This window comes from Canis aureus, chromosome 7 (assembly GCF_053574225.1).
Source record: "Canis aureus isolate CA01 chromosome 7, VMU_Caureus_v.1.0, whole genome shotgun sequence".
In the NCBI taxonomy this organism is placed as follows: Eukaryota; Metazoa; Chordata; class Mammalia; order Carnivora; family Canidae; genus Canis; species Canis aureus.
Window position 1 is genome coordinate 47,056,332 of NC_135617.1, and position 24,557 is coordinate 47,080,888.

Genomic DNA, 24,557 nt, shown 5'->3' on the forward strand with positions numbered 1-24,557 from the left:
CTGAAAAACCTGTGGTGCATTTTCTGCTTCAGTAAATGGGTCACACTTTGTCAAATCCTGAATATATTAAGCTTTTGTGAAGTTCTGTTTTTCTCAAATAGGAGGTTGCTACACTGGATATCAAAGGGTAATTTATTTTGTCCTAAGGAGGCTTTTACTCAGTTTGCTTTTTTTTACACCTCATAAAGATAACTCAGATAAATTAGAATGTTTAAAGAAGGAAAATATTGGTTTTCATTTTTATTTGTGAAATTGCATGCTACCCTTCCTATATGGAGATTTTGTTTTGTTTTGTTTTGTTTTGTTTTGTTTGGAGATGTTTATTTCAAATTGAGATCTGTAAGATATCTGCTTTGTTAATTTTCTAGTGGCAGTGATGAATTTGATGCAATCCATCCCAAAGGAAAATGGCCCTGTCAGAAAGTAACTTCTACCAACAGGGAGATCAGAATTTGCCATCCTCATAGGGACTGACCTGAAAGCATTGGTGCCAACAAATATAGCTATAAATAAATGGAGGTAGAAAGTATATGTAATCAAGAATATGACATTCACAAACACTTACCTGAACATATTTAATTGGACCTAACCATTTACTTTTTGTATCCAAACTACTTTTCAAAATTGTTTATGCTATGACTTTCTTAGGAGGAACTAATGCCATCATTCCGTCAAACTTTTCAACTAAAATGATAAAATGCAGTATGTACACATTCTAATGTGAGAAAAATTTTGTTCTAATAAAGCACCTAGCACCATGTCTGGAATACAAGTGCTCATTAAGTATGTTCTTCCTCTATTTCTCCATGAGATTTATCATGATAAGTTATTTTGAGTGGGCTTATTTCTCATATTAGGACCATTCCAAGTGCCACATGACACAGTTTTTCAAACGATCATTTGGTATTAAAATAATAGTCCAGTTACTAGGTATATTAAACTTTATTTCAACTCACAAATTTCTGTTGGCCACACTCACATTAGTTGGTGCAAGTCTTTTCACAAACATAGTTGTTCCCATTTTCTTTCAGAACATTTTCATCATGCTGAAAGCAACATCAGCAGCCCTGTGAAAGGAATAAATGGGCATGTAAGTGGACACTGATACTGACATCTGGGAAGCAACTTTTACCTTCCCCATTTCATCTGTTTCCATGTCTTTTTCAAATCCTATATTTACATCTCCAGAGACTTTCACAGTCTTCCAACCAGTTATCAGTTGGGTGCTCTTATTGATTGATTTATGGCTTTCATCTCTCCTCCAATTTCAACCAAATGCCCATTTTTGAGGAGAAAAACCTTTGAAATTAATTCAAAATCCAAACACATGCTGACAATTTGTGCTTTCCCTACAACTACCATCCTAGATTCTCATCTCTGCTGGTTCACATGTAAGTGGTTGACATTGCTTACCTCCCTCCTCCAATCCCCTTTCACCAGATCACCCTACTGACTGAAAGCTTTAGAAGCATTTCTGCCATATTGTTGCTCCCAGCTTAAAAACTTAATTGATCTCCCATTTCTTTCAAATCAAATTTTCCTAGTTTACACTTAAGGTCCACTACTAACTCATCTTTAAATGCCACTGATATATTTATTTATATCAACTCAACAGTTTTAACTCAACAGATAGCCCTGTATACAAAGTCATGACCACATATATTGATAGTTAAATTTAGCTCAGCCACTGTTTTGGAAGTATTTTCTGACCCTTTCCCCTTGTTTTTGATGTGGGTTAGGTACACCTCCCCTCTTAGAGTACCTCCAACAAATCCATCAGAAAATGGAACACTGTATTGTCATTTTTTGCTTATTTGTCTCTATCCTCCACTAGGATGTAAATTTCTAATGGGCAGAAACATGTCCTATCCATCTAATATCTACCTTGTAACTGGCACATTGGAAATACTGAAAAATGATTACTGAAAGAATGACATTACCTACGTTAGGGCTGTATTTCTGATTCCAAAAACTTACTTATGTGTCTCTTCTAGGTAAAAAGCTGCTTTTCTCTTTCTTTTTTCTTTTACCTCATAAACTCAAATGTAACCTCTTTGGAAATAGTCAGATGTTCATCAAGAAAGGGAAAGATATGACTTGAGTTTCCAACTTAAAATAATTTGTTTCTAAAGCAATAGTGCCTCTCACTAAGGAGTCTTAAAAGCCACAGAACCAAGAGACAGATAGTATATGCTGACATAAGCCTCCAATAGTCAGCTCAGCCCTAGATATGATGCACTGAACTCCAAGATGTCATTCTTTGGTACAGTTTATATTCCCCATACATAGATCCCAGCTCTTCCCTTTTAGTGATATGATGAAATATGTCCCTTGCTCATCACTGTTGTTGTTTCCTGGCCACTCTCTTCTCTTTCCCAATGTCCAAGGACCCCTAAAACAGATAATCTGCTCCACTGATACCTATTCTGCAATTCTTCATTGCAGGCATCAGCTCCGAATTTACTCTGCTCTATAAGTATACACTGTATTGTTGCCATAATATGACCCATTATTGTATGTGAGAATTTCCCAAGAAAGCTTTTCTCAATCATGTACCTCTGGTTCGGTTCTAGGTACTTTCCTCGAAAGACCATCTTTTCTACTGCCGAAGACATTGGAAATCTTCAATAGTTGGAGCTGGGGCCTTCACCAGAAAGCTGTCTTTTACCTATGTCTTTGCTCTACCTTTCATTCCTGAAATCAATTCTGGTACAAGTATGATCTTCAGCTATCAGGCCGTATCATACAGCTGTAAAATTTGAAAATAAACAGGTGTTTAAAATATGTGCATATCTACGTTTCTTTCTACTAGTCTCATTTCTTTCCAGCTCAGTATAGTGTTTAGCAACTAATTCAAAAGGCAGGAGTAAGAGTGTAAAAAATGACATTTTCAGTCATTTTCACTCATTTCATAGACCTGTCATATGAAGGCACACACAAGTTCTGTCTTTCCACAACATCAGCTTTATTCAGTCATAAAGCAAGGTTAACATAATTACAAAGCAGGTTCATGATTCCAAACTCAATGACATTTCACCACATGATTAACTTGGCTTCTTACTTGGCACACAGAGCATAACACAAGACAAATCACACAACAAACAAGATACACAGAGGGTAGGAAGTTAATGAACCAAACACTGCTCTGTGGGCACACAGTTGAGATAAGTAAGGCCTCTGTCTGGTCTGAGTCAGCTCTCAGCACTTACTGTTTATGATGTTCAAGCAGTGAAGGATCTCGGTTCTGTTCAGAGATCAGTCAGGCAGAGCCTTTGGTGGCAGCTGCCTTTTTTAAGGGTCATACATAGAGATGTCATGTCTGAAGAGTCTGACAGTTTGCTACAAAAATCTTCCCCTTTTAAAGAGATTTAATCAGTCTTGGGCCCCTGCAGACCTCCTCTGCTTCTGCTTGTTATCAGTTTTGGGGTGTTGTCAGCTGGTGCTGGTCTCAGTGATATTTTGTAGCTACAGTGCCCTACACTGCTTGCATCACTGCCTGACACAGGCCCCTGCTTGACATGACTGACTCCATCTTGCTCCCTACAAGACCGTTTTATCAATACATAATTTTGCTATCCCTTTGAATTGATAGGAGTTAATTTTCAAATTCCCTTCTGAGTATTTTTAAATGTGTACTGATCCACAAACATGTAAATGGTTGAAAGAACTATTTGAGAGAAACCATTAACTCACGTGTAGGAATATGAGACCACTGTAAGATTATATTTGACAAAGTAAGATCTGTAAAAATGTATTTCTACTGACAGTAAGTAAAAATAATATGGAATCTTATAAGGAAATGTGAAGTTTATCTAATAAATTTAGATCTAATACATCTAACAGCTAATACTTTTCAGAGAAGTAAGGTTTCATTATTCCCTTTATGTTTATTTTCAAACACATTCATCCTTATTCACAGATTATATGTGCTATACTTTAAAATTCAGCTTTATAACACCCTAGTTTTTCCGTATTATTATTGATCAGTCCATCTCAGAACATACAAACCTCTTTAAAACAAACATAGACCTAATGCCCCAGAACTCATTTGCCCAAAAGTAAACTTTGTAAATTCCCTGCAGTCACCTTCAGAGTTGATTTCTTTTCTAAAAAGTTGTGTTTTGCTCACAAAAAGGCCATTTCTTCTCAAGGCATGTCTATACTGAATGAATGCTGAATCGTGTATCCTTCTTGATTAGTAGGAATGGAATCTTGTTTTTCTTCTCTTTGCCACAAAATAACAAAGAATGCCAATATTTATCCATGCAGGTGATGTAAGAAGATATGGCAAAGTAAAGCCTGCAAAACTGCCTAAAAACATTGTATTATTTAAATAAAGTTTGGAGCATGGTTCCTTTACTGTTTGAAACAGTGAGGGCTGCCCAATAATGCTAGTAAGTATATTTCTTGCTTCATTCCATGGTGGAAAATGTGAGCCTTTGCTGACTTTGAAGACTCAGGTGAGAAAAGTTCATATTAGAACAAATAAGTGAAAAATCACACATGCCCTACAGGACAACAAACAACTAATTTCTTTGCAATTCTGGCTACAAGGAGGACAATATGGACAATGTTGCCTCTAAAATTTCAGACATTGAAACACTGGGTGGATTAGAACAGCTTCAGAATTAGTAGCTGAGGTATTTTCCCCATCTTCATTGTTTTTATAGATCAGGCTTGACTATAAAAGCCTGATTAGCTTGTGCTAATTAGACAGAATAAAAGAAAAATCTATAGGAAAACTGGAAATCTAATGAACCTTTTACATGTTTTAGTCCTTAGGATCACACACACACAAAAAAATTATATTACATTTGCCTGTTCTCGAAAGATTTTTAAAAGAAACTGGAATAATATAAAATCCCAGGTGATCAAGACTAAGAGCCAATTAAGAACTGCATACAATACACACAATATGCATACAAGGTATGCCAAGAGAATTCAGAGGTGAGAGCAATCCCTGAGGAATGAAGTCCAAGAAGGCTCATGGAGTCTTAGACACGTAGAGAAGGAAAAGGAGCATTTCAGCCATGCAGCTTGTCCAGTGGAATGGAGATGGAGCCATATTGTTTGGGAGCAAACAATTTGGTTGGAACAAAGGATTAATTTATGGAAGTAAGAAAAACAGAACTGAAGAGATGTGTAGGGATCAACTCGCCGGGTTCCTTGGAGCAATGGCGTTTGAACAGCAGGGAGATATTTACTCAAGAAATAAGTGCCTGCCATGTGAGAGGCTGTTGCAGTGGGCCCTAAACAGATATCTCTGGAAAAAGATGTTTGAGTTTGAGGAGAGGGAAAGGGGGATACATTTGACTGAACAATACAGAAAAGACTGCCACAAAGATAGATCAGCTTAAATTGTATTAAATTAGCCCAAGCAAAAATGGATACACACGTGACAATAGAACACAAACTGTAGGAGATGCATGTGAGAGATGTTATGAAGGAAGAAGAAACTGGACTGAATGGTAGAAAGTGTGGGAAGAGGAATAGAAAGTTCAGCAGATAAATTGGTTGGGTATTAAAGGAGATTATGCTTCGGGATTTAAAGAATGTGCAACGCAGTTCTGATGTTAACAATCCAAATTCAGTCAAACTTCACAGGTTAAGGGCACAGTCCCCTACAAGACCACTTTCCCTCTAGCCTTGAGCTCTTGGGTTCCTAGGCCACCCATATGTGGGACCAAGGGGTTACAAATTTGAAGGTGCCCACTATCTCTCCAGGCTTGATAATTCACTAGAATGAATCACAGATTTCAAGAAAACACTAAAGTTAAGTTAAGTTAAAAATCAGAACAAGCTAAATGAAGAAACATACAGGAAAATGTGGGAACTTCCCAATCGTGAAACTTTCTGTGTCCTCAAGACGTATCACCCTCTCAGGATATTGATGAATGTCAGCCGCTCGGAAAATCATTGTACATGATTTTTTTGTTGGAGTTTCATCACATAGGTATGACTGACTAAACCACTGTCTATAAAATTGAACTTAATCTCTAACCCCATCTCCTCCCCAGAGATCAGGCTGATATTACAGGACTCAAAGCCCCAAACTTCTCTACATGATTGGTCTTTCCTGCATAGCCAGCCCCCTTCCTGGCTCATCTGGTTAACATAAACTATATAAAGGCACTCCAGGAGTTATCTTATTAGCAGAAATTCAGTTGTGGCTCAAAAAGCCTCCAAAAATAAAAAGACAGTCTTAACATTTTGGAAATTCAAGGATTTCGAGGATTCCTCTGAAGAACCAGGACAAAGGCCACGTTCTTTACTCCAGAATACAATAAATTTGGAGTAACTGGGCTCTCATAGGTAGACTCTCCAGTAGGCAGTTGAAGTTCCAAAACAAACTAGAGAGAAGAGAAAATAGGATTAGGGATGTGACTTTGGCCACAAAGAGAAAGGTCACATGGTATTATTCAGTGTTCACAGCTACTTACCAAGGTCTACAGTCCTTGTCAAGAGGATATACATCAGAAAAGCAACCCAAACATACACAGCATATTTTCCTAAAGAAGTCAACCCTGAGCCTGATACTAACATTAGCCTGAATACAAACAGTTCTCGCATCTTCCTTCTTTAACCAGATGTCTAAAATATGTATCTTCTATATGCATTCAAAACAAATCCCTAAAGAAAATGTGATCTAAAAAATATATAATTCCAAAACTGATATAGCAGGGACTTAAAATATTTCATTCTTGTTAGACAAATGCAAAGGTGATAAGGTCAGCATTACTAACGCTCCCTTTATTTTGTGCGTTGCATACCAGCATAAACTTAGCTATAATTATTCTATTTTGACATGTTCTCTGTTCAATTCATTGCCACAGATTACTACAGCTATCAGCTAAGAAGAAGTAGATCAACCATCCAACTCCCTATACCTGCAATTTTGCCTATATGTATTTGCCTTTGAGGATGATTGCATCTAAATGAAAAACATTATCTTTTCTCTCTTATTCTGTGACGGTGACAGATGTGGAAACTATGTAAAAGATTTTTTCTATTTCAGCTATTTATTATTCAACTTTTGAACAATCAGAAATGGGTTCCAGAAAGAATATGCCTTACTTAAAAGTAAAATATCTATTAGCAGAAAATGATATATCATAAAATTCATTATATTTGAATATTGCTTCTATACACATCTATAATAGATTATGGACCTGGCAAATAATATAAATGAATATTTATTATTTCAAATTAAAAAATACAGTATATCTTTTATATAATCAGACCTTATATACATGCAAAATATTCATAGCTTTAGGAGGTATCAGAAAATGGCTTAAGACATAAGCAATTTCTGTAACATATTAAAACATACTGGCTACTAAGGACTTAAAAATATATTTTTTAATTTATTTATTTATTCATGAGAGACACACAGAGAGACAGAGCCATAGGCAGACTTAAGCAGAGGGAGAAGCAGGCTCCCTGCAAGGAGCCTGACAAGGAACTCAATCCCAGACCCTGGGATCATGCCCAGAGCCAAAGGCAGATGCTCAACCACTAAGCCATTCAGGTGTCCCTAAAAAAATAGTTTTGAGTGCTTAGTTTGAATCACAAGGATTAGAACTTCCATAGGCATCATATTTAATATCTCAGTTTTATTCCTCTGAGAAGTAAATGCCAAGAATTAGATGTGCAAGTGATTTACTGGGAGAAATGTCTGCAGAGATAAAGAGAAGGAGTAAATCAGGAAAAGCCTTCAGATTCTGGTACACGTCTGACATCTGTGAAAGGAGAGAAGGAAGGGATAAAGGTTGGGTAGAGGAGCAGTACCTTGCCAAAGGAAAAACTGCTCATAAGCAGAACAGGCCATAATTGGCCAAAACAGGCCATAATTCTGGCCTGACATAACAGGCCAGAATTACCTGCCTCTATACAGTATGTCTGTTGTACTCAGTTATGGGCTGGGAGCAGCCCAGGAGAGCATGTGCTCTATAGGAACACTGCACTGGGTCCTAGGAATAAAGCAACTAGAGGTAATTTGCCAACTACTCTTCTTGCAGCAGGTTTCCTAGAAGGGATATCTGAGTGTTACACTTCAATGGCCATACAGTCTATCCTTGTATGTCTCATAAAGTCTCTCCTCCACAAATTCCAGAAAGTATCCATTCATTCCTGTGGATCTCTCTTTCTGAGAGACTCTGTAGCCCTGTCTCTGCAGTTAGTCTTTGAGCAATAATTGTAGGTCCTGCTGATTTACCTGGTGGTATAACCCAAAAATTCATTCTTGATGATTCTAAATCCTACTCAATCATACCTTTCTTAAACTAGGATTGCTCCATATGCCCACTCACTATTTTTTTAAGATTTATTTATTTGTTAGAGGAAGAGAGAGAGAGAACACAAGTAGGGGAAGGGACAGAGGGAGGAGAGAGAGACAGAGAAGCTGCCTCTGGATAGTGTGGTATGTGATCCAGTCAGTGGATCCTGTGGCCACTGGTCCATTCCTATGCCACATTTATTATGAAGTGGTTTCTCTGTTGGATAGTGTTATGAGGAATTCAATGCCTATAGATCAGACTTTTAGTAAACCTCCAGATAGTGATGCTGACTAAATCTTTGTGGAAAGGAAAGTCAAATCCATAAGTGTACCCATATTCATAAGAGATAGTTATTCCTGTGAGAGTGAATTCCTGGATCAGAATGCAGCATCCCCAGTGTAACTGAATTGTTAAGAAGCATTAGATTGGTATTTTTTGCGGGAAGATTTGAGATGTGGCAGTAGCTGGTTCAGTCTTGGCAAATGGGAATCCATGCTACAGGGCAAATTTGTAGCCCCATCTCTGCTATTGTGACTACTCTGTTCATATGTCCATTATGCCAATTCTGGGATAGTTGATGACAAAAGCTGGGGAAAGTCATTAGCCAAATAATTTTGTGTACGTAGGTATGTAGTACCTCTGCATTGGAAAACGATTTGTTGTTGGCATTGACTCAGGATACAAAAATCTCCAGACTCTTTGTCTCCTGCCATGTGACTCTCCACATATTTCTACTCCAAACTGCCTTATCTTCACTATTCTAATCCTTTTATTTTCCAGTCCTAGGTCATTGCCCCTGCCCAAGAATCTATATATGTTTTCACCTGAGGTCACTCTTCTTTCCCCATAAAGTAGATAAACATGTGCATTTCCCACGAGGAAAGATTATCCTCTCCACTGAATTTCTAAGCCACCCCAAATGTACTATAATGTAGCCAACTTCAATTTTCAGATTACACCCATGTACAAACTGATCTATCCATAAGCCAAACTCAGGATCTTTTGCCTTTTTTGGGTGGTCATATGGAATCCCAACTCCCCACCCTCCACAAATCAGGCCTCTGATGCAAGCTGGGGGAGGGGCATTGTGCACCTTTGATGGGTGACATAGTGGTTTGGGGTACCTGCTTATACATTATACTCATGTCTTCTAGTCCTTCTCAGGCTCAACCAGGATGTACTATTACCATTTTATGATGGAATGCTGATGGACCTGCTCAACTTTATGACTTAGTAGGTCCAAGAGAGCCCAGTTATAATGAATAGTTCTGAATGTATGGTCACTTGTTACACTATGGACAAGAGTTCTGTCTCCACCAGGGCTCAATAACATAGCAGGGGTGGTTTCTGAGGAGGCATATGCTCCTTCGCTGCAGGTGGTATTGCCTTGTTTCAATCCCAGAGTGGTAATTTTCCCACTAGGGTTTATAAATCCCACACTGCATCATTATCCACCACTGACATATCCTATACCATAGGATCTGCCACAAAGTCTGAAGAAATCTTCACAGTCTACACTTGCTGCATTATTGTATCATTCCTCATTTTTACTTTCTGCTATGTGTACATGTTAAGCAGTACCCTTATTGATTATCCATCTATTCTGCTCCTTGAGATGCCACTAACCATCCCCACAGCTCCTTGCAAGTCAAGGTCCCATGGCTGTCAGTCAGCCTTTCCAGTCATTATAGAAACTGTGATGCCCTAGCTTCAGGCAATTAAGCACTTCCAAATGGGATCTATTCCTTCAAGTCCCATTATACCCTCTGCTCTTACTGAACCTCATTCTGTGGGTACTTCTCCTACCATCATCTTTGGCCTTCAGATGAGAGCCGCCACTGAAGTTCTCAGTGATGCTGATGCTCTCAACATGGGCATATACTTTTTTTTTTTTTTTCAGTTCACAATAAAAGAGAGGAACACAAAGATTTCCCATATAGTTCCTGCTCCTACATGGGCATATCCTCTGCCATTATCAACATCATTCATCACACTGGTACATTTGTTACCAAGGATGAACCTATATTGACACATCATAATCACCCACCATGGGTGCATTCTTAATGACCTTAATGAATCATGTGTCCTCTAGGCTCTTTCATGCAACAAAAACTCTGGTTGGTCTTCTGGTCTTACATAATATATTCATTTCAGCATGTTCATGTCTCTGAGCTTTTATGTTTTTTTTACTTCTTTCTCCACTGTCTACCAGGGAAACTCAATCAGATCCACAGATCCACTCTGGCATAGGATCTCACGTTTTCCAGGCTTCCAAGAGCGACTCTAACACTGAGTTCACCAAATCCCCTAGGGTCCTTGCTAGTGTTAAAGCCTATGTTCCAAGAAAGACACCCAAGTCAGTGGATTCTTGCATATTTAGACTTACATCCTAGCCTACTTGACCAAGATTCCTCAAAATCCAGCCCACTCCTTAGATCCAGCTGAAACATGCTGACTCATCTTTACAGCTCCTTTGGATATAAAATATTTCATCCATTATTAGGCTTAGCTCATCTCCACTCAGATTATGCTGAGATTTAACACAAATTATGGGCCTAGAAGCCAGGAGAGAAAGTGGGCTACTCCTTAAAGAGCATCTTTGTCTTGTAGAGGAGAGACATTTATAGTGTCTTTACTGATCCCGATATGCCATCCCTTAACAGAAAGGGATAGTTTCAGGGCACCTGGCTGGCTCAGTTAGTTAAGCGCACTAATCCTGATCTCAGGGTCACGAGTTCAAGCCCCACAGTGGGTGTAGAGAATATTAAAAAAAAAAAAAAAAAAAGACAAAAGAAAGGGGTAGTTTCTCTTGAGAAGATCTAAGCGAAAAAAAAAAAAGAAAAGAAAAGATCTAAGTGTCACTGATCCATGGCTTTCACATTTATTTTAATCTTTAAGAAGTAAATGTTATTATTTCTACTTTGCAATGAAGTTTAGCTCAAAGTTATTGACTGACTTCACAGAACCACACATCTTATAAATAGCAGGGCTGGAATGATAATTCAAAAACATCTGGTTCCATGGATGCATGGGTGGCTCAACAGTTGAGCATCTGCCTTTGGCTCAGGGCATGATCCCGGGTCCAGGGATCAAGTCCCTCATGGGGCTCCCTGTGGGGAGCCTGCTTATCCTTCTGCCTGTGTCTCTACCTCCCTCTCTCTGTGTATGAATAAATAAATAAAATCTTTAAAAAACAAAAAAGCAAAAAAACAAAAAAAACAAAAAATAAAAACATCTGGTTCCAGAGACATGATGCCTCTCCAATAACAGAACACTCCGGTTCGTTACAGGAACTTTGGAAAGAATACATACTGTTATAAATATATACCATATATGAACTCTCAATTAAAACAATCAGTAATATTACTAAAGAAATAGGCCTTCTTAGTCTATATGTGAGAAATTTAAAAAAAATAATTACTAAAGTAGGTGAGAAACAATGAAGCAAATTTCTCAAAGTATAACTTTTTTTAAAAGATTTATTTATTTATTCATGACAGACAGAGAAAGAGAGAAAGAGAAGTGGGGGGCAGAGACACAGGCAGAGGGAGAAGCAGGCTCCATGCAGGGAGCCCGACTCGGGACTCGATCCTGGGTCTTCAGGATTAGGCCCTGAGCTGACAGCGGCGCTAAACCGCTGAGCCACCCAGGCTGCCCAAAGTAGAACTCTTTTTTTTTTTTTTTTTTTTTAAGATTTTATTTATTTGAGAGAGATAGTGTGCATGAACAGGCAGAGTGAAAGAGGGAGAGGGAAAAACAGACTCCCCGCTATGCAGGGAGGCCGAATTGGGGTTCAATCCTAGGACCCTGGAATCCATCACCTGAGCCAAAGGCAGACACCTAGCCACCTAAGCCACCCAGGTGCCTCTCAAAGTATAAATTTTTTATACAGTTTTGACTTTTGCTACATATAGCTATATTTTGTAGTTCTTAAATTAAGCAGTTTTTAAAAACTGCTGAAAATAAATCCCACAATTCAAAAAACTACACTACACATGAAATTTAGGTGGGAGGTGAAGAAATAGTTCACAGCAATGTAATGATTGTGGCAAGAATTTTTCTAAGAGATTCCTTAATCATTATATTTTTTATCTTTATAACAAATTTTGTATGAGTAATCTCATATTAAAGAGAATAAAAGTCCTAATGCAAAATGGCTGACTTTGATTAAAAGTTCAATATTTTTTAAACATAAATTGACAAAAATTAGCTCACTTACTCTTCAGCATTATAAAGGAAACAACCGAGTTTCTTAAGGACAGAAAAAATGTTTGTTCAATGTACAGCTGAAAATGAAATAGTATAAAACAAAACAGACAAAAGCTTCTGCCCTTGTGGAGCTTATATTTTAGAGAAAGCAACACATAAACAAACATATCAACAAATACTTAAGGCATTAAAGAAAAAGTTGTGTGTGTAAAAAGAACTGGAATCAGTCATATAGATGTCAGCAAATGATCACTGAAAGAGCTGCAATTTCCTGAGGGGTGACATACACCTCAGAAAGTTTATCCACATTAAGACTAGTAATTCTCAAAAAACAAACAAACAAACAAACAAACAAACAAAAAAAAAGACCAGTAATTTTCTAACAGAATAACACCATATGAAAATTAACATATTTTAAAAATTCTTTAAAAACCATTCTCTTCCCTGAAAATTGGGTTGATATTATACATATGACCCAAAGAATGTTTCATGTGTAACAGTAGACTGAATTCTTAAACTTAGATAACTAGCAGATCTTAAAATTAGATAATTAGCAGACCACCTTGTGAGAAAGCTATTTCCCAAAGGCACAGCCCCTGGTACAATGAGGCTCAAAATAGTGTCTTACCATTGACAGAATCAACACTTGTTAATGATTGATTCAGGAGCATCTATGGGAAATATGTGCTTTCAAATTGTTATAATTGCTAAAAGAATATCATTAGTTATTACAAAATAATGACTTTCTACTCAGGTTCAAATTCCTCCCTAATTTAAAAAACTTATCTGTACCTATGTGGAAAACAATTTGATATGAAATTTCATGAAAATCATTGAAAATATAAGAAAATAAATGGCAAATTGATTTAAAATAGTGTTAAATTTTCTTGGAAAAGATGACAATTTAGGGAAAAAGTTAAGACTTATTGCTTATTTTGCTTGTCTTTAATTTTATATGGTATTCTTGAAAATCCAAAGGTTAAGCAAAACAATGAAATTTTCTAATTATTTCTAGGGACTATGTGGAAATTAATGATTACTTCGTGTCTAGACATAGGCAAACACTTCTTCATACAAATTCAATTTTATTTGTGCTTTTGTAAGTTATTAACATTCATTTGGATACAGTTTTTTGTTAAATTACTTTACTTAATGAGGTGTACTATGAACATGATATTGCTGACACGAGATACTCAGAATAGCTAAAAAAATCAGTTTTCTTCAGTTAATAAGCTTTCAGAACAAAATAAATTAACATTCTTCTTAATTTGTATTTTTAAAATTCAATTCTAATCACATATTCTGGCTGCCTAACAAATCAAAATAAATACAGTTTGTAAGATACTAGAATGCTATAAAGCATTGTTGCAACAAAATATTCAGAGGTAATTACTTTAATAATAGGTAGTATTTTAGAAAGAAGATCATCAAAATAAGATGATGGTTGAATAGATAATCTGGATGAAAGCATAACTATCCTTCAAAATTGCCATCCAGAATATATGCAGGCAGCTACACTGATCACTGAGAAGGCAGAAATAAATCAATTTTTTTTGCATCAGTCTTTAAATTCCAGGTATATGGACCTGTAGGGAGACTACAGTTTATTTGCTTATTTCTGAGATTTTATTTATTTATTTGAGAGAGAAAGAGAGCACAAACAGGGGGTGTGACAGGCAGAGGGAGAGGTAGATGCAAGCTCCCTGAATAGCAGAGAACCCGACATAGGGCTTGATCCCAGGACCCTTAATTCACTGAGCCCCTCAGGCACCCCTAAGGAGCCTACAGTTTAAAATGTGGCATGAAACTAGTTTTACTGTTTCTAAGTTTAAGACAAAACCCAACAATTACATATATCTAAATAGATAAGTTATATTTTTAAATGTATTTTTAAATCCCAGTAGTCCAATTATTTTGGGTGAAAATATTTAATTGCTTCACATCTGCATCTAAATTCTCATTTCTCTTGTTTTGAAATTGGCTTCAACTAGCACTATTTTGGCTGTAATCTCTTTCTTATTTTCTGCCTACGTAAAAGAGAAAAACAAATAGCTACTCAGTAAAATAACTTGTCCTTGAGAATTAAAAAAGTCAACGTAACATTGATGGTTTTAGTAGGTTCAGATCTAGCCTAATAAAAGAGATTTTTCTTGAATGTTTTAAGGTTTTCCCCACTTATTCTGGGAGGGAAGCTCAACTAGAGAATGCAGGTAGCTGTTCTGTTCTATGCCTGGTACTAACTAAGCTACCTAAGCAGACTTTGTAAGACAGTTGACTCTATACACCTCAATCTTCTCGTTAAAATGCCCTTCAGCAGGGTTTTTAGGATCAAGCAAAAGGAAATAAGATAACACTGTACGTGTTTGATATATGAAAGTTTGTTATTCATTTTTGGCCTTAGCAAATGCCAAGGATCCATTCTAGTATATCAGTCAAATTAATTAAATCACCTGATCAACTACAAATCTTACAAAAATAGTTTAGGTTACAAATGGTTTAGAGCACAATAATATTTAATACATATTCTATCATCTCATAACTAAAATGTTATAACATTCTTACCAAAGGATCATCATATTCCATTCTCCTAGCTAACTGTTCTCCAATAATCCTTCCCTCAACCCCACACACATGGCCACTGAGTTTAAGATGAAATATTTCAATAGCATTAAAACAGCAACCTTGCTCATATTTTTAAGTCATTAATTTTTTGCACCTAAAACTCTCACCTTCATTCTATCCAGTGGTATTCAATGTTTCTGCTGCTAGTTCAGGGTACACTGGAACATAAGCACTTGTCTATTGTCAACTTCTTTCAGGAAGAAAATGCCATTTTGAGACAGAACCATAATCTATCTGATTCAGGATTCTCTCTCTCTCTCTCTCTCTCTCTCTCTCTCTCTCTGTTTCTCTCCTTTAGGATTTTGTCTCTTAACAGAGATAAACTGACATTTGGAAGAAAAAATGACTTATATTTCATAATATACCTGGAATAACCCTATACATACTTTCTCATAGATTTTTATGGATAGGTCAACTTTGAACTTGTCCAACTGACATTATAAATACTTTTTTAAAAGGAACAAAGCTGAACATTTCGACTATTTCTCTGATTTCTTTCTTTGGTAGGTAATGTGTGTAGAATATTATCAATCAGTAACATCTAGGGATTAAGTGATTCCCAAAGAAAAAGAAGAGGGTATCTGACTTTAGAAATGGGAATGGACAAACTATGAAGAGAAAACAGCACTATTGCTTGTTTCTTTTGTTTTAAATTCTAATTTTTCATGTTTTTAAATTGTGAATGATATTCACCTATAATATCTCAAATAATATGGGTAAAGGAGAAGGTTCAGCAGAGTCTTGGTTAGGTTAAGTCTATCAAATAATAATATATATACTTAATGATTACTATGAACTATGAACTGTTATCTGCAGTAACTCATTTAATCTTGATATAAAGCATATGAGATATATTATTGTTGTTGTCATTCCAATTTTGAAGATGAGAAAACTGAGGTTTTTCCAGGCTAAAGTTCACAGAGCTAGTATGTAACAGAGCTAATATCCAAACCAAGGTCATGTTGCCTCAGGAGCCTAAGCTCTTAACACTGATGCAAATTCCTGAGTTCAATGATTTTAAAACAATACAAAGCAAACTTTATTGTACTCTTTAAAGACAATGAAGGAATCTGATGCTCATGATGATGCCTCTATTTAGAATGAAAATGTTCGTAGACTAAAAGGTCCATTGCACCATTCCTTTTTGTCTGTAAGTAACCTAGAATGTCTTTATTGGTCAAGATAATCTAAGTCTTACCCTGAAAGACTGAACAGGAAGGAACTGAAAAGATGAAACTATTATCATTCTACAGATTAAAGCATTATATTTAATCAGAAGAAATAAATATAAAAGTCCTTAATCCTATAGTGAATGGAGATTGTCACATTAGGAAATATTTGCAAACATTATTATCCCTAGCAAGGACATTGAGAAAAAGGCAGATTGAAGATCTATTCTGATAATCATCATGGCAGGTGAATTAACAGCTGAGCCAGCCCGATTATTTATGTTATCATTAGAATCAATAATCACTATTATTTTCTGTCTGGTTCCCACTCACCATCCCCACAACCATGGGAGACTACAGGAAAGAGGCCACAACACGTTCAGTAAACAAACATAGGAAACTGGCTTCAAATTCTGACTTTATTCTTGATATGCTATTATAGGCAAGCTATCATTTGGGAACCTCAGTCTCTCATGTCTAAAATGGGGCTTTGCACTATTGAAGAAGTAAATGAAATAATGTATCTTAAAATGTCAAGCACTATTTCTGGGTTAAAATCCTTCTGACTTGAATCAAAACTAATTGGAATATAAATTGCCTTTATTATTTTTGGTCGAGTTGATGAATTAGCCCTGAGGTAGACCAGTTAATTTAAGAAATAAAATGATGACCCAGGGGCAGGCCGGGTGGCTCAGTGGTTTAGCGCTACCTTCAGCCCAGGGCCTGATCCTGGAGACCTGGGATCCGAGTCCCATGTCAGGCTCCCTGCATGGAGCCTGCTTCTCCCTCTGCCTGTGTCTCTGCCTCTCTCTCTCTCTCTCTCCCTCTCTCTCTCTCTCTCTGTATCTCTCATGAATAAATAAATAAAAATTTTTAAAAATGACCCAAAACATGATATGGTAAATTGCTTGAGTAGAAAAAGTCCAAATATTGCTGTCTGCTTGTTCATTTGCAAGTTCAAGGGAAGAGTTTATACCATGGGTCTCTCTAGAATGCCAAACACCTTCTGGTGGCAATCATTTGGTTATGCACGGTAATAGCTTTCCTCACGTTCTTTGTGACACGAATTTACATTATCCAGTAGAATTAATACTGACCAAAGTCAAAGAACAGCTTTATTTAGAGTTACAAACATTAAAAAAAGAAATACACTGAAGGTTTCTTACAGCTTAAAAAAGCAAGATTATAGTGATTATACAAAGAAAATAGTAAAGAGTGGGTATTAGAAAAACAGGAAGAAATGTGGATGTCAGAAATGTCTCAGCCTGACAGATATGAGACCTGATTCCTTATCTAAGGGCTGAAATGACAAGAATGTGATTTTGCACCACTAATTTAATCTCTCTGGTGCATAGCTGCCTTATCTGAAAAATGAGGGAAATTCTCTAGGTTGAGACCCAAAGTCTCAAGCATCCTATGATTCTGTTAAGTGCTGACAAAGAGCTGTTGTAAAATTAAATGTTACCAAACGTGGACATTGACTCGCTTAAGCAACCCGAAAACATCTACTGAGCATTTATTAAATGTTGGATATTATTTTAGGTAGGCTGGTTATAGCAGGAAATATAGGCATACCTTGGAGGTAGTGTGGTTTTGATTTCATATTGCCATGATAAAGTTAATATCATAATAAAGCAAGACAGATTTTTTGGTTTCCCAGAGCACATAAAAGTTATTATACTCTAGTCTACTAAGGGTAAGATAGCATAATGTCTAAAACAAAACAATGTAACTCCTTATTTGAAAAACACTTTATTGCTAAAAAAAATATATTAACCATCATCTGAGCTTCTAATGAGAGTGATCACTGATCACATATAACCATAACATATGTAACAATAGTGAAAAAGTTTGAAATATGGCAAGAATTACCAAAACGTGACACAGAGACAGAAAGTGAGCTAATGGCAAAAGGGTGCCAGGAGCCTTGTTCAACACAGGGTTGCCTCAAACCCTCAATTTATAAAAAAGTCATTATCTGTGAAAGGCAATAAAGCAAAGTGCAATGAAACGAGGTATGCCTGTAAGTTAAACAATGTTCTTGACCTCATGATCCTTATATTCTAGAGAAGGAAATCATAAAAAGAAATAAACAAATAGGCAAAAACCCTACATTTTAGATTGCTTTAGACTGCTTTAGCTATCAGGAGATAATGTGGTGGTGGTAACTGTAATGTTTAGGTCCATAAAAATGGAAAGGATGGGAAATCCTGAGCCCTGGAGGGCGATGGGACTTTTCCATTTGGAGGTACTCTACTGGTAAACGGGTGTTCCTGCTCTGCAATGCACAGTGATATTGAGTGCTTTCCTCACTCCAAGAGCTCATAATATGTGAGCTGAGGAATATTAATGAATTTCTAGGAAAGGTGTGGTTTGTGACTAGTGTCACAATCATTTCTCAACCTCCTGTTCATCCCCACTACCATTCTTCCCATCCATCTCTTCTTTATTCATTCATCCATCCATTCATCCACCTGACCACCTATTCAAATGACACTCACTGAACCCCAATCTGTCACAGATACTGCACTGCATTCTACATTATTTTGCAGTGTCCTCCTCAATGTGTTCATGAAACAGTAGTAGCAACAGAAAGTAAAGAGATAAGTGACTCCTGGGAGGTAATAGTCAAAAAAGATCTCTAAGAGATTACTAAGGGAACACGGCCAAAAATCCTCTTTCTTTTTCTCCATTAATTGAAACTCTCCCTAGAGCTTGACTGGGATTCTGGCAATAGAGATATAAATCATTTTTCTTGATTATCATAACTAAATATGATTTTTTAAAAAAGGATGGGACCCCATTTGACAAACTCTCACAGCCAAGATAATGATGAGATTTTTCAAGAATTTTTTCAAGATGTTTTACCAATATGACAGGGAAAAAAAGTACATTTCATGGGCATGATATTGTCTCATCTAAAGTACTGGAAAAGATACCAACTACAGGTCAGTCAGGCACATCTGGGTCTGAATGCTGGCCTAATTTACTAGTGGCCAATGACTTGGGGCAAGGTCTTAAACCTTTCTCAGTCTTGATTCCCTTTCCTATAAATTAACAGGATTTTTTAAATGTGTACAAAGAGCTTCACACATTCCCATTATAAAGTAAGTGCTCAATAAATAATAGATCATATGATTATTGAGTAATTCTTTTGCACTAGGCACTACGATAAGAATGTAGAGGTATTATTTTATTTATTCTCCCACCACAATGCTGGAAGTAGATGTGACTATGCCCATTTTACAGTTGAGAAAACTGAGGCTTACAGAATTTAAATAGCTTAGACCAAACCATCAGCAATATTGAGCTGGTTAGAAAATGATTCTAAAGCCCATATTTATTCTAAGAGACCCCATTATCTTCCAAAAAGCCATCACTTAGTCTGTATGCTCTTTTTTCAACTCCAGTCATATAACAAGACTTGTGGTCACTGCTAAAAAAAATAAAGGAATAATATTCTGAGGGTCTAGGTAAAAGTGTCTTCATTAGCTTAATAAGGAGAGCAACTGAGAGATTTTGTATAGATAGTGAGCATATACCAAGTATTCTCTCCAGCAAATTATGAAAAACAGAATACTTAGATAATCTTCAAGATTTTTTAAGCTTTTTTTCTAATCCTTTACTTTTGCATATGACCCTGATAGGATAGATGTTATGTATGCTCATGTATCTAATTTATATACACACACATAGATGCACACATATTTATGATCTGATTCCATTAGCTTTCTCCCTTATGGTTGATATAGTAAATTGTTCCTAAATGAAGCATGGTACAAAAAATGCTTTAAAAAATAGCATCTAAAAAAAATAGCATCTATTGAGCATGTATAGGATTCACTGGTTGAATAAATTCCACAATGTATGTAGACTTGTCACACATTGAATTGCTACTTTTTTAAAAAAGGTTTTATCCATTCATTTGAGAGAGAGAGTGTGAGCGAGAGAGAGCATGGGGAGGGAGAGGGGTAGACAGAAGGGGTAGGATAGATGGACTGAGCAGGGAGCTCAACATAGGGTTCGATCCCAGGACCCTAAGATCCTGACCTGAGCTGAAGGCAGATAGACGCTTAATCATCTGAGCTACCCAAATGCCCCCTGAATTGCTAATTCTAAAAAAAGCTTACAATGCTAGGACTCACAACAACTTAAAAGGAAACTAACAATAGAGAGAAAAATGTAAGGTTTCATCCTAGATATTCCCCAGGCATAATCAGTTATCCCATCTCTTTGCTCTCAAACCCTTGGTCTTATCTCTGTGACGGTATTTATTTTAGCCCTTTTCTTGACAAGTGGTTCCACGTGTGCTTCCTTTCACAAGACTGTGATTTTTTCAAAAGCTGAGTGGAGGCTTCTTTTGTTCACTAGATTTTCTATACAGTATACAGTGCAGTTCTGATGAACATTAAACTGTCAAGATAGGCTGACAAATGGAAGGGTAGATGGAAGAAGGAGTGAATATGAGAGAGAGGTTCAAGATACAAAACCCATGCCCTGTCCCTGTTGCTTGATTTTTATACAGGGTTTACATGTTGTTGCTTTGATTTACACTTCCTCTGTTTTAAAAAATGTATCATAGGTGGGGATCCCTGGGTGGCGCAGCGGTTTGGCGCCTGCCTTTGGCCCAGGGCGCGATCCTGGAGACCTGGGATCGAATCCCACATCGGGCTCCCGGTGCATGGAGCCTGCTTCTCCCTCTGCCTGTGTCTCTGCCTCATTCTCTCTCTCTCTCTCTCTCTCTCTCTCTCTCTCTCTCTGTATCACAAATAAATAAAAATTAAAAAAAATTAAAAAAAAATGTATCATAGGTAACCCATTTACACATTATTTAAAACATGTTGCTCCTAAGGAGATACAAAATGCAATTACCATATAGATACTGAATACAGAATCAGTCAGTTCCTCCTATTCTCTCCATTGAAGAGATAATAACATAAGGGGCCTTCTTCAATGTTAAGGGCTTATTGCCAGGTATTCCCAAAGTGATCTTTAGAATGTTAATGGATATTTTCAAGGGAAAGGAATGGATTCTGAGACTGTGGTGGTTTCAAATTATGTCCACAATTTTTTTGATATTCTTTTCAAAAGATGGAACCTAAGTACCTTCCCCTTGAGTAGGGGTTGTAATTTCTGACTTGTTTTTAACAATATATTAAGAAACAGTGTCATAAAAGGCACTAGGAAGAAAAAAGGAGGGAGGCATATTGAGTTTCCTCTCTCTCTTGGATCATTTGCTCTGAGAGAAGCCAGCTGCTATGTTATGAGGACATTTTAGTATCCCTCTGGAGAAATCTATGTTGTGAGGAACCGACCATGACCAGCAAGAGGCTGAGCCATCTTAAAAATAGATTCTCCAGGGCCAGTTATGCCTTCAGGTAATTGTATCCTCAGCCAACATCCTGACTGTAAACTTATGAGAGACAGAACCAGAAACAATACAGCTAGGCTAAGCTACCTTCAAACTCCTGACGTAGAGAAACTGAGATAATACATTTTTGTTGAATTAAGCTACCAAATTTTGGGATAGTTTGTTACAAAGCAATTGAAAACTAATAAAATCGCTAAATATATTTTTAAAAACTTTTTAAAGCCATGCTAGATACATATTCTTTTTTCCTAGAACTTTAATGTCAGTTGTGGGGTACTTGACAATAATATAATGGTAGCTGGAAAATATGGTAGCTGTTGTTTTTTCAAAGTTTTCTTTTCAAAATCTTTCAACTGGAATGCCTGGAAGACCGGTGTTTCCTAAAACATATTCTGAGAAAGCATATTTAAAGCAAACTTTCTCTATTCTCACTGTTATAATTGACTGCTTTCATAAGCTTTCTTCTGCTTTTAAAGGTTACTTACATGTCTCCTGCCTAGAAGGGCCAAAGCGAAATCAACAAATAATTCATTAATGCTTTTCTACTTCCACCGATCAAGTTTCAAAACCTACCTAAAACCAGTGACTAGCTGGTTTTAGAGGATATTAAAATAGCATGCTACTTTTACAAATAATAATTATGAAGCCTATAGCATACATAATGTAAAATTTTTAGGGATCTAAAATTAAATATAACTGTGATGTGAAAATTATACGCACACACTCACTTAACATACAAGTAATACATGGCATTATTCTTGTCTTAACATACAGAAGTATGCAAAGAAGGGTTCCTAGATCTTCTTTTAACTTCTATCTTCTACCCAGAAGTAACCAGTAATAAAAGTTTGGTGTGTACCCAATCTATTGGTCCTCTTTTCCTACAATTATAGGCTTTTTAATTTTATATTTATACAAAAGGGATACTCTATCTTTCTACAAGTGTTTTAAGTTCAACTATATATCTTTTAGATCTTTATATAATAATTCATATATAACTATTTCATATGGATTGACAGATTTATTTCTAGACTTTTACTATTATAAACAATTCTGCAGTAACACATGCTTGCTCACATAACTTGTGCATGTGTGCAAGTATTTCTTAGAACTTGTTCATGAAGCAAAATTTTGTGGTCAAAAAGGTGATGCATCTTAAATGTCAATAACTAATTTCAAATTGCTTTCTAAACTTGCTTTTTCATTTAAAATCGCACAAAGAAAACTTATTTTTCCATATCCTTTCTAATACCATACCTTAAAATTCTTTTCCCTTATTTGCCAATGTGACTGACAAAAAATTTAATTTGTTTTAATTTGCTCTCTCCTAATTCTTGCAAAGGGCCATCACCTGGTTATTGGTTATTTGTATTTAGTTCTATGAATTGCCCATGAACCCTTATGATATCCTTTGGTCAGTAGAGAATTGACCAAAACAGAAAAAAAATGTAGTTTTAAAATTCACATTCTAATAGGGAGAAGAGAGATAATATAATGCAAATAAGTTAATATATGTCAGGCACTATGGAAAAAATAACATAGGAAGGGGACTTGGCAGGTCATTTTGTTTCCAATGGGATGATTATCTTCTGATAAATTTTTGGTAGTGCCTGAACTATCATGATAGTAAATATTTGCCTACTAGTTAAGGAATTAATGACGTTTTTTCTCTGTCAGTTTTTTTAACCATGTTCATGAGGCTCATCATCAGAAAAATATTTTAAATCTGTATTTAGTCAATGCTCTAAACTTTATAAGTTCTAAATTTTGTGTCTTACCTAAGAAAAATCTTCCACACCACAAGATCTTTTTAATAAAAAGAAAAAATTTTCAGCAAATTTTAATGCTTCTAGAAAATTGTCCATTGTCTATTTTTCAAATTCATTGGCATAAAGTTGTACAGAATTTCTCACACATTTCAATTTCCCTTGAATCTGTATTCATGTACTCTTTCTCATGTTTAATATAATTTATTTCTATATTCCCTCGTTTTCTTGATGAATTATTCTAGATACTTGTCTATTTCATTAATTTTTCAGAAACCAGCTGGTTTTTTCCTCTTGGCTTTTACATTTCATTCTTTTTTTATCTGAACTAATTTTTCTCTTATTTTTATGAATTTATTTTATTGTGCTACATGTTCCATCTCTTATTTTTGTTAAAATTTGGGGGAAATTCTCAGGTTAAACCCTCAACCCACAAATATGCTCTGTAGTTATGCCTATTTTACATCCAGTCCCTATATTATTTTTTTTATTTCAACAAACTTTGAATATCTCAAATCTCTAAGTTATTCTTTTTCATGACCATAATACTCTGTTTCAACTCCCTTCAAATATATTAATCTTGCTTATCCTAAGGTTTTCTATTTTTGCTATTCCTTACTTTATTTTGTCAGTTAGTAACTCTTTCGTAATGTCAATTTCCTTCAGATATTTGGTGATATTTGGCTATTTGATGATATTTAAATCAGATAACTCTTGACTGCTTTGATGACCACATTTTGCCTCTCATGGGAGAGGAGAAGGCAGGGATATGGTAAATTTGGGATGTGAGTTAATAGTAATAGTCTAATAAGTAGAGACAATCTTGTCTTTCTTGGAAACCAACAGCTCCCTGTCATATTGCCTTGATTTTGTATCACTTATGTTCTGGCTTTCTGCTTTATCCTATAATAAAATTATGCCCAGATCACTGGTTGGTCGAATAGAGAAAAAGTGGGAAGTTAGTTGCTCTAGGTGTACAAGTTACAGCTCAACAATGACATCAACCTGAGTAACATCCCAAGTTCCACCCAACAGTTTGTGTTCATTGCATTGGGCCTGAATCAATCAGGAAGTATCACTACTACTTCAGGAATATTTAGATCGTGTTTTATATGTTGTTCTCTTATGGTTTTACTCTTCAGTA

General features: G+C 36.1%; 1 protein-coding gene across 18 annotated transcripts in view; it reads left to right on the forward strand.

Annotated features, from left to right (window-relative positions):
* The window catches only part of KHDRBS2 (KH RNA binding domain containing, signal transduction associated 2), a 589,140-nt gene extending 586,356 nt beyond the window's left edge, over nt 1-2,784 (forward strand). For 13 of the 18 annotated variants that reach the window (XR_013383276.1, XR_013383278.1, XR_013383277.1 and 10 more), the window contains 2 exons: nt 1,032-1,090; nt 2,574-2,784. The gene's annotated coding sequence lies outside the window, so the exon portion shown is untranslated. The remainder of the gene's footprint in view (nt 1-1,031; nt 1,091-2,573) is intronic. The other 5 variants (XR_013383272.1, XR_013383267.1, XR_013383269.1 and 2 more) reach the window with 1 other exon arrangement.
* Nucleotides 2,785-24,557: the final 21,773 nt, after the last annotated feature.